We start from the raw sequence: 12,095 nt of genomic DNA, 5'->3' as shown, positions 1-12,095 counted from the left end.
CTTCATTTTATAGATAGTCTTATTGCTCCCCGCAGCATCCAGCTCTGGTCTGTCTAGGTTTTTGAGACATTGGCTTTCATGCATGGTAAATTAATGACTGGTCGGTGGAGGTGGTTTTCTTCTTAAAGCATAGGGATAGCATCTAAAACCCAGCCCTGTGCTGGGGTATATATATCTGATGACATAATCTAAAACAGGTCCTACAATTCTTCAGTCATACAAGGACACTAAGCTGGAGCAGGTTTTTTTGGTTGGTTGGTTGGGTTTTTTTGTGTTTTAAGTGTTAGGAAACATTTGCAGCAGCTCATACAAGTAAAGCAACATATGGGTGGCAAGAGAGGCAACCAGGCTCAAAGCTCCTTCAGAGAGAAAGTTGAGTGCACATTCAACCTGTAATGTGTAAATCAGGATTTTTGTGCAAGAGACTAGTAGTGTGCACACGTGTCGGGAACTTGCAAAAGTGTATCTGCACAATTTGCAACCTTTTGTAAATCAGAACTTAAGTGACTAGTTCAAAAGAGTTCCGAGACCATCTCTCTCAAAAAGCAGATGTTCAGCAGAGGTCTAGACTGAATTCCTCTTTTCATTAAACAAATAGAGCAAAGGTCAGGCAGCCCTTTGCTGAATGGCACAATATTAACTTTTAAGAAAAGAATAATTCCCAGTCCATTAGAGAAGCCAAAGCTGTATGTACTGCTTCAGTGTCACTTTCCACTTTAGGGGACGGGGCTGTGATCTGCATTTTTCTGATATTTGGTCTGCTGGCTGACTTGTGAACGGGGATTGGTGGATTTGGGATTGGCTAGCAGGTTCTGATAAAGTAACAAGCGTGCTCCTTCATTGATCCTTGAGCTGAATCCAAGTAAGTACAGTAATTAAAAAAAAAATGCTGTGTATATCCACGCTTCCTAGTATTGGCCGGGACAGAACATAAAAATGCCAAAATAGTTCACACTAGGCTATTTCTGCAGCATTTTAAGCCCAGCTGAATCCAAGCAGCACTGGAAATTTCATGATACTCTGTTTTGGGAAGATTTCCCACCTGATTTTCAGTCAAGTTTGGATGCTTTTGTGAACCGTTTCCAAACTTTTTGAGTTTTGCCTTTCAGCGGTGCTCATGGGAGAGAGGTGATCTTCTAACTTTAGATTGGAGACAAGATAGCTGGAGTGGTTATTGGCAGGAACAAAAGAATGAATGCAAATATTAATTATAGAACATTTAGATTTTGAAAATGGACACACCTCATTCTCTGTTGCTCTGCATCTTGTGCTGTCCTTTACACCAGTGAAAGGCGAAGTGAGAGTGCAAAGTCGGAGTAAAAGATGGCCTATCAGAATAGTAGTGTTCTACCCCTACATTGCCCTGCACTATATGCAGTGCAGTGGAGAATCAGGCCCCGAATCTGCATCCCCATTGATATGCATGGTAAAAGCATTACTATATATGATTGGTTTTTTGGTTTTGGTGAGTTTTTTTTCTGGAAAGTAAGAAATGCTGGAAAAGCAAAGGCAAGCAGCTTTGTTTTTCAGTACTCATTCCTTTCCTGTATAAGAAGAGCATGAAATAATCGCCCAGATTTTTAGATCTGTGTGTCTTTAATATTCACAAATGGTCGGTTCTGTGTCTAACTGATCACTTGTGCGTGCTGTTACTGAGGCTGCCTGCATTATTTGCACACACTATGATTGTGGTTATGCCTAGACAAGTGTAAAAATCTGGGTTTATGGGTATTTGGGGGTGGAGGGGAAGGGGAAGCCACTACATCTTGTATAGGGATATTATTATTTACACTCCTTTTTTTTTTATCCATTTATGTTCATCATTTTCTTGGCGAGATTCGTTTGCGAGTGAGGTTGCTTGTCAGCCACTAGTTCACAGCAATGTTTACTCAGCAGCAAGCTACTCTGTGAAATGCAGGGCTTTCTCATTCAAGTGGCAATGTTTCATTAATTTTCCTTTTGTTAGTCCTCCTTTGTACACAGTACAGGACTGGTGTATGTAATATAAGATCAGCCCTATGCAAAGCAGCATGTGTGTGTGGGCCCATCCTGCTTCCACCCCACCTCTTCATCCCCATGATGCCACTGATCCCACCATCACCCAGCTAGCTGCCTCTTGCCTACCTGCAACCCTCTCGGCCTGTGCTAACACATTTGTGAGGTTCTGTGAGGTCTCTGGTGACTCCGCTCCATGGACTGGGAAGGCAAAAGGCAGATCTCCTGCATATCTTTCCAAGCAGGAAGTTGGGGAGAACAAGTAAGAAATTCAGTTTCTGCCACAGTCTGCTGGCACCAGAGAGTCAAATAAGACAAGAAGGGAGAGTTGAGGATGGTGCACATGTGGGCTGGTTATTTAAGCAGAGCACCTGGAAAAGCTGTGGCCTCAGATGTGACGTGGACCTAAGGCTGCCATGGGCTATTACGGTGGGTTCTTTCCTCCTGGAAATGGGTCCTGAGATGTTAGTGCTGCTTCCTGGAATAGTGATCAACTGAGAGTCCTGAAAGGGAACGTAGCTAACAACCTTGTCAAACACCCAAAACAGGTCATCCTCATAGTATATGAGCTCCACAAGCCCAGGGATGAGAGTGCCTTGATTGCATGCCAAGTACAGGCCTCCTTTTTGCTGTGGTCAAACCTCTGGGCTGGCAACCCACAAGTAAACACCTTTTGCTTTTAATTACCTCTTTCACCCTCCTTTTACCCTTCTCTCTCCCAGCTTGTAATTTTCACTAGGTTACTCTTCAGCCCACACTACAACAGAGCAATTCAGTGTGAGCAAAGCTGTAGGCCAATGGTCCAGACAGTAATCATAACATACTATTAGTTTATTCATCGTATGTTGTGACCGGTAGTTCTGAGATGTCTAATTCTAACAAATAGACAGCAGTGCCAGTGAAGGGCTTTTTAATTGTTGATATAAAAACTCAAGAATATTGGGGAAATGTAACTTTCCTGCCATAAAATATTGATAAAACTTGGAACGATGAAAGGCAGTTCTCCATCTGGTGCATATTTGCATGGAATCAGGTCAAAAACTGAAAACAATTTCTTTTAAGCATCATTGCAATCTGAATAACGTTTAAAGCCAGAGAGCAGGAGGGTGGTTAGGTTAGGCACAAATGTGGGAAGAAAAACCATAAATATGATGGATTAGATTGTTTTCAGTCTCTGAATGAGGAGACTGGGACTTGGGGCAGAATTTGCTAACTATAAAACCCGAATCTTCTTGTTCATTAATGCAAGTGATTAAAGTAGAGACAATGCATTAAGAAGATTCACTTCTACTGGATTTGATCTACATAATCATTCTTTGGGTTTTGCTTACTTCATTTTGATGTTGCTGTTTGTGGCCCACAGTTATTTATCCATTTATAACCTATAATCTTCTACATATGGGATTTTTTCCCAGAGCATAAATATTACATGTCACCACTTTTGCTAAACTTCATGTCATTCAAAACCATGGGAAAAAATACAGACAAGAATAACTTGCCAGTTCTTAGATGAGCAAACTGCTTAAGTAGCTTTCTTATTAAATAATATTAGGGTTATGCCCACATATAATTGTGTCCACACTTCTGCATCTGCGATGAATTGCAGGTGCATATACTAGTAGCCACATATCCAACCGAGTTTGGGGGTGCACACTCAGAGTCAGATGTCTAACTGCTAATATGTTGTGCTAAAACAGGTCAGTTCTGAAAATCAGGTCCCTTATGTGAATCACTACTAAAAAGAAGAGTGTTCACTCTGAGTAAATGAAATGAGGAGGCTCTAACACTTCTTATTTAATATTTATTGCTCAAAACATTTACATTGGTGCCATAAACATAGTGTTTTACATAGGCGGATCTTGATGCATGTCCCAGATAGCTCTTTGAGAAATGAATCTTCTTTCCTTCTTCCATTCCTATCCTTAGGTAGGTTTTACACTATACCCACTGAACCATATATTCTTGTGTATAAACCAATTTGTAAAAACTCCTTGTTTGCTATGTAAATATTAACTAAAAGAATAAAAGCAGCTGCATTTTTAGTTGTTCAGCCTCTGGCACACTTGCAAAATATCCAGTGAGAAGTGGAACAAAGCATCCAAGCCTCTGAGATTCCTCTGACCTGAGTTGGGTTACTGGCTGCAGCAAGGAGGCAGCACACAAAGTGGTGGGTGGCAGATAGGGCTCAGTAAATTACAACTCTCTGTGATTGATTAAATGTGTGGCTATCCGAGCAATGCAGCTCCTGGACCCTGGAGCCCCCATTCTGACTCTTCTTCTGATCATCATCTTCCTCCACCTGAGCACTTTCCTTGTGCCTCATTTTAGCTGCTGCAGCCTCTGGCTTCCCTGACCCTTGGACTCCAATGGCTTTTTCAGCCGCCACAGGAGATTTGCCTGACTTGCATGTGGTTTTTCCCTGGCATTGCCCTCCACTTCTGCAATGAAGAACTTTTTATTGTAACTTCCCCAGAGGAGATTTACCAACATACGAGCCAACTCCCTGAAACAGTGAGTGGAAAACTAAAGCTACTTTCTCACTCTTGTATGCATGTCTGGTTCATCACTGCATTCTAATTCATATTGCTAGTAAATGCTATGAATCATATTTTCCATGAAAGCGTGTTATACTCTTGCTCAAGAAAAGCCATGTAGAACCCACCTATCCTATCTTTCCTCCTCTTCTTTGCAGTTTATTGCGCTCACTTGAGGTGTCGTGTCTGAATTTAGAGCCCAACCCTGCAAACATTTAAAAATAAGATTAATTTGACTTAAATAGGACTACTTATACCCTGGCTGTCCCCAGTTGCCCAAAGAGTCCCTTGAACAGCTGGTATAAATCAGAGAAGTTGCCCTCATTTACCCTGGGGCCCAACCAAGCACCACTATAGCTGCAGGATCAGGGCTACAGCACCCCCACAGTGAGATGTACCAAGCATGCTAAGCTAGGAGCTGGGGCCTGTCTTTACTTGTTCTTGTAGAATGCCCAGCCAACTTCTGGGAGGCCAGAAATGATTGTATTAATTAGCTGCCATAGTTTCATATGTCAAAGATAGGAAGCAACATGCATTGAAAATATATAAATTCTGATCACTTCATAAATTACAGGTTGTGCATTTTAAATATAGTGTTAAGTGGAGCAGATGTTACCCGTGTAACTTGTATTTTATATACTTGTGTAATTTACACACAGACAAACCAAAAAAGAAGAGCTCTCCTCTGTTTCTCATGGCAGAATGGTTGATATAACATAATCAAAAGCAACAGAAGTTTCCTCCTTGCTCCTCAAGTTTTTTCCTGACCCTTAAAATAAGGTTCTGGGAGTCTTTTTTTATTTCTAGTAACTTTCAGCCTTATCAGCTCTGTGAATCTGTAGGAGCAGTTGTGTTCTCAGCGCTTCTGAAAAACGAATCACTTATTTAGAGATCTAATTGTAGCGGAGGAGGCTCACCTTAGGCACACATTATTTAAAATCTTACCCATGCTTAGTGTAACCTGACAGGGTTCAGTTATTTCCTCAAAACAACATTGGATTCACTTATTATAAAAAAGGCACATGGGCCACTGTAACTTAAATAAAATTAATTCCATCTCAGGGCTCGGGTGACCTTCATAAATCATTCTAATTTCTCTCTTGCCAGAATACATTTCTTGGTAAAGTTATTTCCCTGTAAATTATTGCAGTCCACCTGCTAGTCCATATATAGTAAACACATTGCAACACATAATACCCTTGAGAAAGCTCTTATCAGAGCAGCACTTATCTCAACAGCTCACACTTCATTAGGTTTTCCCAGAAACGTGGAACAATAATAGAACGGGGAGAGGGCTTTCCAAAGAACAGGGGTGGGGTCGGGGTTGTCCTGGATTACCTCTGATATGTCTGGCACTTGTCATTTGATTCTGATCATCTCACCTTTTGAGGAGTATGACCCATCTCTATGGATGAAGTATAGACCAGCGGTTCTCAAATATGAGGTGCAGGAATGTGTTAAGGGTGGTGTGAGCTGTGCTTTTTATTTTAAATAAATAAATAAATAAATGCTCTGGTTGTCAGCCCCAGGTAGCTGGGGCTCTTGCAAAAGGGCCATGCCCACACGGGAGGGGAGAAGGGGGGAAAAAGGAACAGGCAGAGCCCTAGCTGCTGCCCAGTCTTGGCCTCTCTTCCCAGCTCCCCTAATCCCTCACCAGGAGGCAGCCCTGGCTTGAGATTTCCTTCAATCGCCTCCAAATCCCCCCCTGGGAGGTGGTGGTGCGTATCTGGTTATCAGCCCCGGAGTGGCGGCAGCAGCAGCACAAAAGTAAGGGTGGCAATGGGGCGCTAAGTCCGCTATGAAAAGTGATATTGACGAATATCACTTTTCACATTGTCACCTTTACTTCTGCGCTGCTGCTGGTGTGGCGTTGCCTTCAGAGCTGGGTGCTCGGCCAGCGGCCTCTGCTCTGCCTTCAGAGCTGGGTGGTGGCACATGTACTTGTGGGGAGATAAGGGGCATAAATAACTACAGACATAAAGAGGGGGATGAAATCAAATAAATTTGAGAACTGTTGGACTAAATGCTGGCTTTTGAAATTGCAAGTGAAAGTGAGCAGCATGAATGAGATACTCAGGCCAGCGCCTTCTTCCCTAAAATGGTTACTGGGGATGATATGCAGATTCTTACGCCCTTTACTTTTCCTCTCTGAGCACAGTCCTGTCCCTCACCCCATTGAAATCAATGGGAATTTAGTCCCCATTCGGCAACTTCATGGGCAGCGGGTATCATAGGCTGGGGGAGGCTGAGCCTCCCCAAACATCCCAGTGTGGCCCCGCCCACACTCCACCCCCAGTCCTCTCCTGCTTCCCGCTCTGTGAGCCGCTCTTCCCCTGTGCCATCATGGTGCCGGGGGCTGGGGCCGTGCTGCCCGGTCTCCTAGCACTCTGGGCTGGCGGGCAGGGGCTGGAGGTGCTAGCCTGGGGCAGGGCCAGCAGCCACAGTGGGGGGCCTCTGGGCTCTTGTGGGCATGGATGGGACAGGGAGGGACTAGCGGACCTCCCCCAGCCAGCGGTTCACCCACCACCTATGAGCACATAACTTTAACTTTAAGCACCTTGACGTCAATGGGACTATTTATGTATTTACATTTAAGCATGTACTTAAGTGTGCTACTGAGTAGGGATGGACTTCTTCACATTCTTACAGTTATGCATGTGTTAAAGAGCTTTGCTGAAAATGGGTCTTCACCATTGATTTCAATGGGAGCAGCACTGGGCCTTCAAAGTGTGTTGAATTTTTCTATACTTTTAACAAAAGTTGTGCTACATGAGTCTCTCATTCAAAAGTCAATATTCTCCCACCTAGTGCTTAGCACTGACTTTAGGAATCACACTGAATACAAAGAGACACGTGTTTGTGTGCGCACGTGTGTGTATATGCAGAAAAAATAAGTATGGAGCCTGGACAGAAGGAAGAGGAATTGACCCATTAACACACACTACTTTTTATTTTTATTTTATTTTTTAATATTCAGAGACGCATCTCTGTCTCTCCTAAGTCCCTTTTGTGCTGCTCCAGCTCTTTCTTCATTCATGAACTCCCCATGAATACATTGCAAAATTCTTATTTTTGCTCATTATTTATTTTGAACTATTTACAAATTCTCTTACCAACTAATTCTTGGTCTGCAAATCATTCATGAAAATCTGCAACTCAAGCTATTAGTTAGTTACCTAATTTGCATGGAAGAATTTCTGTTTCCTGAATGGAAAACTGATATGATTCACCAGCAGCAATATGGATTTTAAATGTGCAGTTCACTGTTTCACATTAGGCAGTTTAAAATTTGCTTCCAGTGAATGTTCCAACCTTTTGAGTTTTTAAAATTCTTTTCACAGCATTTATTAATCATGATAGTAAGACTTGTTCAATAGACTATTCATGGAAAGCCAGCACAAGAGGGATTAAATACAGTCTACATGGATTTATTTAAAATTTGAACAAATAGCTCTAGATTTCAAAATCATCAGCTGATTTATCATCTTATCAGATTGTCAGCTTGAGTGAAGAAACTGGCCTTTGACTTTTGTGCCCATAACTAAAATGTGACATGGATAGTTCAAGGATAAAATGTATTGACAAGATCTGGTTAATTCAGTTTAGACAGTAGAGTTGTGTACTTTTGCAGTTGGCTTTCAATGGCTGAATACGCTCTATTACGGGAATATTCATTGTCTGATGAGCCTGGTCTTCCTTCGGTGGTGGTTGGTGTGGTGTTTTTTGTTTGTTTTTGTTTTGTTTGTTTTTTTGTTTTTTAAATATTTTCATTAGTAATTGGAAAACTTCAGTGCCATTCAGCAGAGAACGTATAACACTTTGGTATTCATCCCCTTTTAGGGCCAAATCCTGTTTGCAAAGCACAACCAGACAAGGCGCTCAGGATCACTGCTGGAGGTGGCTTAATGGAGCTACATAGTAACATGCAGTGTTGTTGTAGCCATGTCTGTCCCAGGATATTAGAGAGACAAGGTGGGTGAGGTAATATCGTTTATCGGACCAGGTTTGTCTCTGTCATCAGAAGAAGTTGGTCCAATAAAAAATATTACCTCACCCAGCTTGTCTTTCTACATAATGACAGTCACCTCTGTTCCAAGGCAAGAGCATGGAGTCCCTGTGATTTGCCCTGCTCTCCTCCCATCCCCAAATACCCTGCAGAGAACTCCACAGTGTCTCCATGGTCATGTCCCTCTGTGACAGTGAGGAAGAATAGGTAGAATTTGTCTCTTTGTAATATTTATATTCAAATTCTGCTTTTCATTACACTGGTTAAACATTTACTGGTCTGGCTTTATAACACTTTGTGAATGCTCTTATATTTGGCATGGTTAATTTGTCTCCTGGAACCCTTTTCATTTTTCAGAGTATAGCTTAATGTGAAATGCTCATTGACCATGAAAAAGTAGCTGATGGTGCTCTGTGTAGCAGGTGCTGGCTAATTGCATGTGTTCATTTCACAGCTGCTATGTGGTCTTACTATCCAGCTGAGGCAGATCATGAAAGTTCATCTGAACCGTGACTGGTCAACAACAATCTAAGACAATGGTGTGTTTGTTCTTACATAGTGACAGTAAAATGCCACAGGGCAATGCTAGTTGTTTACCCATTTTTCACAATTTTGTGCAGCACAAATGCTGAACAAAGCACAGTAAATGAGTGACGCGATGTACTGCATTTTCCAAAGAATCTTGCAAAAAGAAAATGATCATAAATCTTTTCAGGGAGTGGGATGCTTTTTGAGAAAATATATAGGCCGTAATCTATAACCCTCAGTTCCAAGTATACAACCTTCCTGATTTCAACACAGTTATGCCAAGGTACAGAATTTTGGTCCGATGTTTCAAAATAAGAAAAATCACAGTGGTTTTCCATTTAAAAAAAAAAAAACAACATAAAAGAGATTCAGTAATTCCTAGTGTTGACAGTACCCTCCCATAAACGTCTAGTTTGTGAACTGCATGGATCAGATCTGAGGGCTGAATCTTTTATAATAAGAATCTGGTGCTGGAGAAATGAGAGCATGTTTCATTGCTGCTTGTGACACTCATTAGCATGTTGTAGTTACAGCAGGAGTCTGTCAGTTTGTGCTTTTTGGACCCTCCCTTTATAACTAGGCTGAAATTTGATAGATTTTATATTGTATGTTTTGTATGTTGTAACCAACAATAACTCTCTGAGGTAACCATATATGGGCAGCTCACATGAGAACCCAGTAATGTTTAACGATATATGGAGATATGTTATTGATTACATAGGCAAAAAATCAAATATGACATGAAGGCACTTTTAGGGAAAGGTGCTAATGTTATGAGTCAATATACAGACACTCACGATGAAATGAAACTCTCACTGCACCCACATTGTCATGAAGGGGATTGTGTGAGGTAAAGCAGCCTTTGTTAGGGCAGTCAAACCTCCTGGGAGATTCCTTTGTATTGCAAAGCAACTGCACAGAAAGGAGGGCTGAGTCCTAGTCCCAAACTCACCTTCCAATGCCTTGTGTTCCTAGGTGAGCAGGTTTGGGCTAGAGGACTTCCTACATGAAAAGCCCTGGGGATTAGGGAGGGATAGGGAACAGTGTGTTTAAACAGAGATATTCTAGAGAGCAAACAGCTGCCTAATGGCGAAAGGGCAGGTGTGCTTTGGCTTTGTGTTTCTGCAAAAGAGAGCTGTACCTTGTATGGAGTCTGGCCCAAATCCACAAAGATATCAAATCTGTCTCCCATTGAAATCAATGGGAGGTAGGTGCCTAAATCCACTTGAGGATCTGGGTCGCTGTGACCGCCCCTGACTAAAAAAACAGTTTACTCGGTCTATAAATATATTACTCTCACAAAATACCCTGACTGTCACCAATTTTTCTTCCAGCAGTGTACAGCTTTACAAGGCCCCCACATCTGTTACTGATTGGCAAAGGAGCTACACTACAGCAGGAAATCAAAACACAAAAATGTGCACTTCTTCTCTGTCCTCATTCCCTACTATGTCTTTTACTAGGTGGTAGGTATGAAATGTACTATTTCCCCAAATCCTCTGCTCCTGCTACCTCTCCCTCACATGTTCATAGCCCCAGTGGTTTCTTCAAGCCCTCCTTATTGTTGTCCCAGTTCAGGAAAGCATCCATAATCAACAACTTAAGTTATGCACATGCTTAAGTTTCATTTAAGTTAAGCCCTTAAGTTGTTTTTTTCTGAATCAGGCCCTGTAAGAGTGACTCAGCCAATCAGGGAAAAGAAACAATAGCATGAGATTCAGGTGACTAGGCACAACTGAGGAATTGATCTCAAATACAGTGTGTTGGAACTCACAATGAACTGATAGTGAGCAAGCCATAGAATAAAAATGTTCAAGAAAACAAATTTTAACAAAGTAAATTCAAATAACAAATGTGAGGATGTCGCAGAAAAAGAGGCTAAAGTTGTCAAGGAAAATTATTCACCTTGAACTGTTCAATCAAGCCCTATTTTGATTTCGGAGATTCCTTCTCTTTACTGGGGCTCTGAGATTTGAGTTTCCCAAAATTTTCCATCATTTGCCTCATGGAGGGCTATTGAAATAGCCCACCTCTTACTGAACTGGTCTCATTCCATCCACAGAGATGACTGGAATGTCTGTCACAAGCAGAGAATGAAACAATAAAAAAAAAAAAAGCCATTCTCAACATTTCTCAGTGGCTGATGTGAACCATAGGGCAGAACACAGGGTTCTGATGGTCCCTGACACCAAAACACACTGCATATCCCAACTATTAGCCACACCTCCATTGTTCTATGCACAAACACACAATATTCATGTATAGTTCAACAGATGTAATGCACTGTACTAAGTAAATGATGCAATTGCAGGTAATGCTCATAGAATACATATGAAAAGGAACCATTGGGTTTCTTACACAAGTCTGGGGAAAAACTGTATTCTGTTTATTAAAATCTTTCTAAACAATAAAACATTTCAATGTTAATTAGCATTTTCCATGTTGTAAATGAAATGCTTTGATGGGAGAGAAGGAAAAAACATGAAGACTTGACTGTAAAATTTACATTAGTAAATATTGCAATTTACAATGGACTGACATTTCCTGTACATACAATATATAGTGCTCGGAATGGGGAGATGTTATAGTTTTGCATTAAGTAAGTAAACTGGAGTGTGTCTCATATGAAGAGCTCGTTAAATATCCCCCCATTAGTCCATACACAGAATATCACTGATATCACTAGCTATCTCTCTGTCCTTCGCCACAATCTCTAGGCTTTGGTGCAAGAGTCTTCTCAGATTTTCATCAGATCCTTCCATCTGGCACAGACTTTCTATATAACTATGCTTCTTTGGTTTTTTGGTTTTCCATCTTATTTAAATTTTAGCTCTGTACCTGTCTTTTTTTTGTTAATACTGTCAGGTATTTTGGGATAGCGCTTGTATGGTAGATGCAATAGAACAACAACCTGTGCTCAGTACCCTTGGGTCAATGGGAGTGAAAGGAGCTCATCACTTAGCAGAACATGGCCTTAACCTTCTATTGTATCAATAGGAGTTCCACAAGCAGATCACTAGCAAGATATGGCT

At 41.5% G+C, this 12,095-nt stretch overlaps 1 long non-coding RNA gene across 2 annotated transcripts in view; it reads left to right on the top strand.

Annotated features, from left to right (window-relative positions):
• LOC120373071 overlaps window positions 1-11,426 on the top strand; it is a 28,621-nt gene extending 17,195 nt beyond the window's left edge. For both annotated transcript variants that reach the window (XR_005585356.1, XR_005585357.1), the window contains 2 exons: window positions 4,324-4,506; window positions 8,990-11,426. This is a non-coding gene — a long non-coding RNA (uncharacterized LOC120373071). The remainder of the gene's footprint in view (window positions 1-4,323; window positions 4,507-8,989) is intronic.
• The last annotated feature ends 669 nt before the right edge of the window (window positions 11,427-12,095 follow it).

The sequence above is a fragment of the Mauremys reevesii genome, linkage group 10 (assembly GCF_016161935.1).
Source record: "Mauremys reevesii isolate NIE-2019 linkage group 10, ASM1616193v1, whole genome shotgun sequence".
NCBI classification, from domain to species: domain Eukaryota; kingdom Metazoa; phylum Chordata; order Testudines; family Geoemydidae; genus Mauremys; species Mauremys reevesii.
The sequence above is the reverse complement of the archived record's forward strand: the minus strand, read 5'-3'. Positions and strand labels throughout refer to the sequence as shown.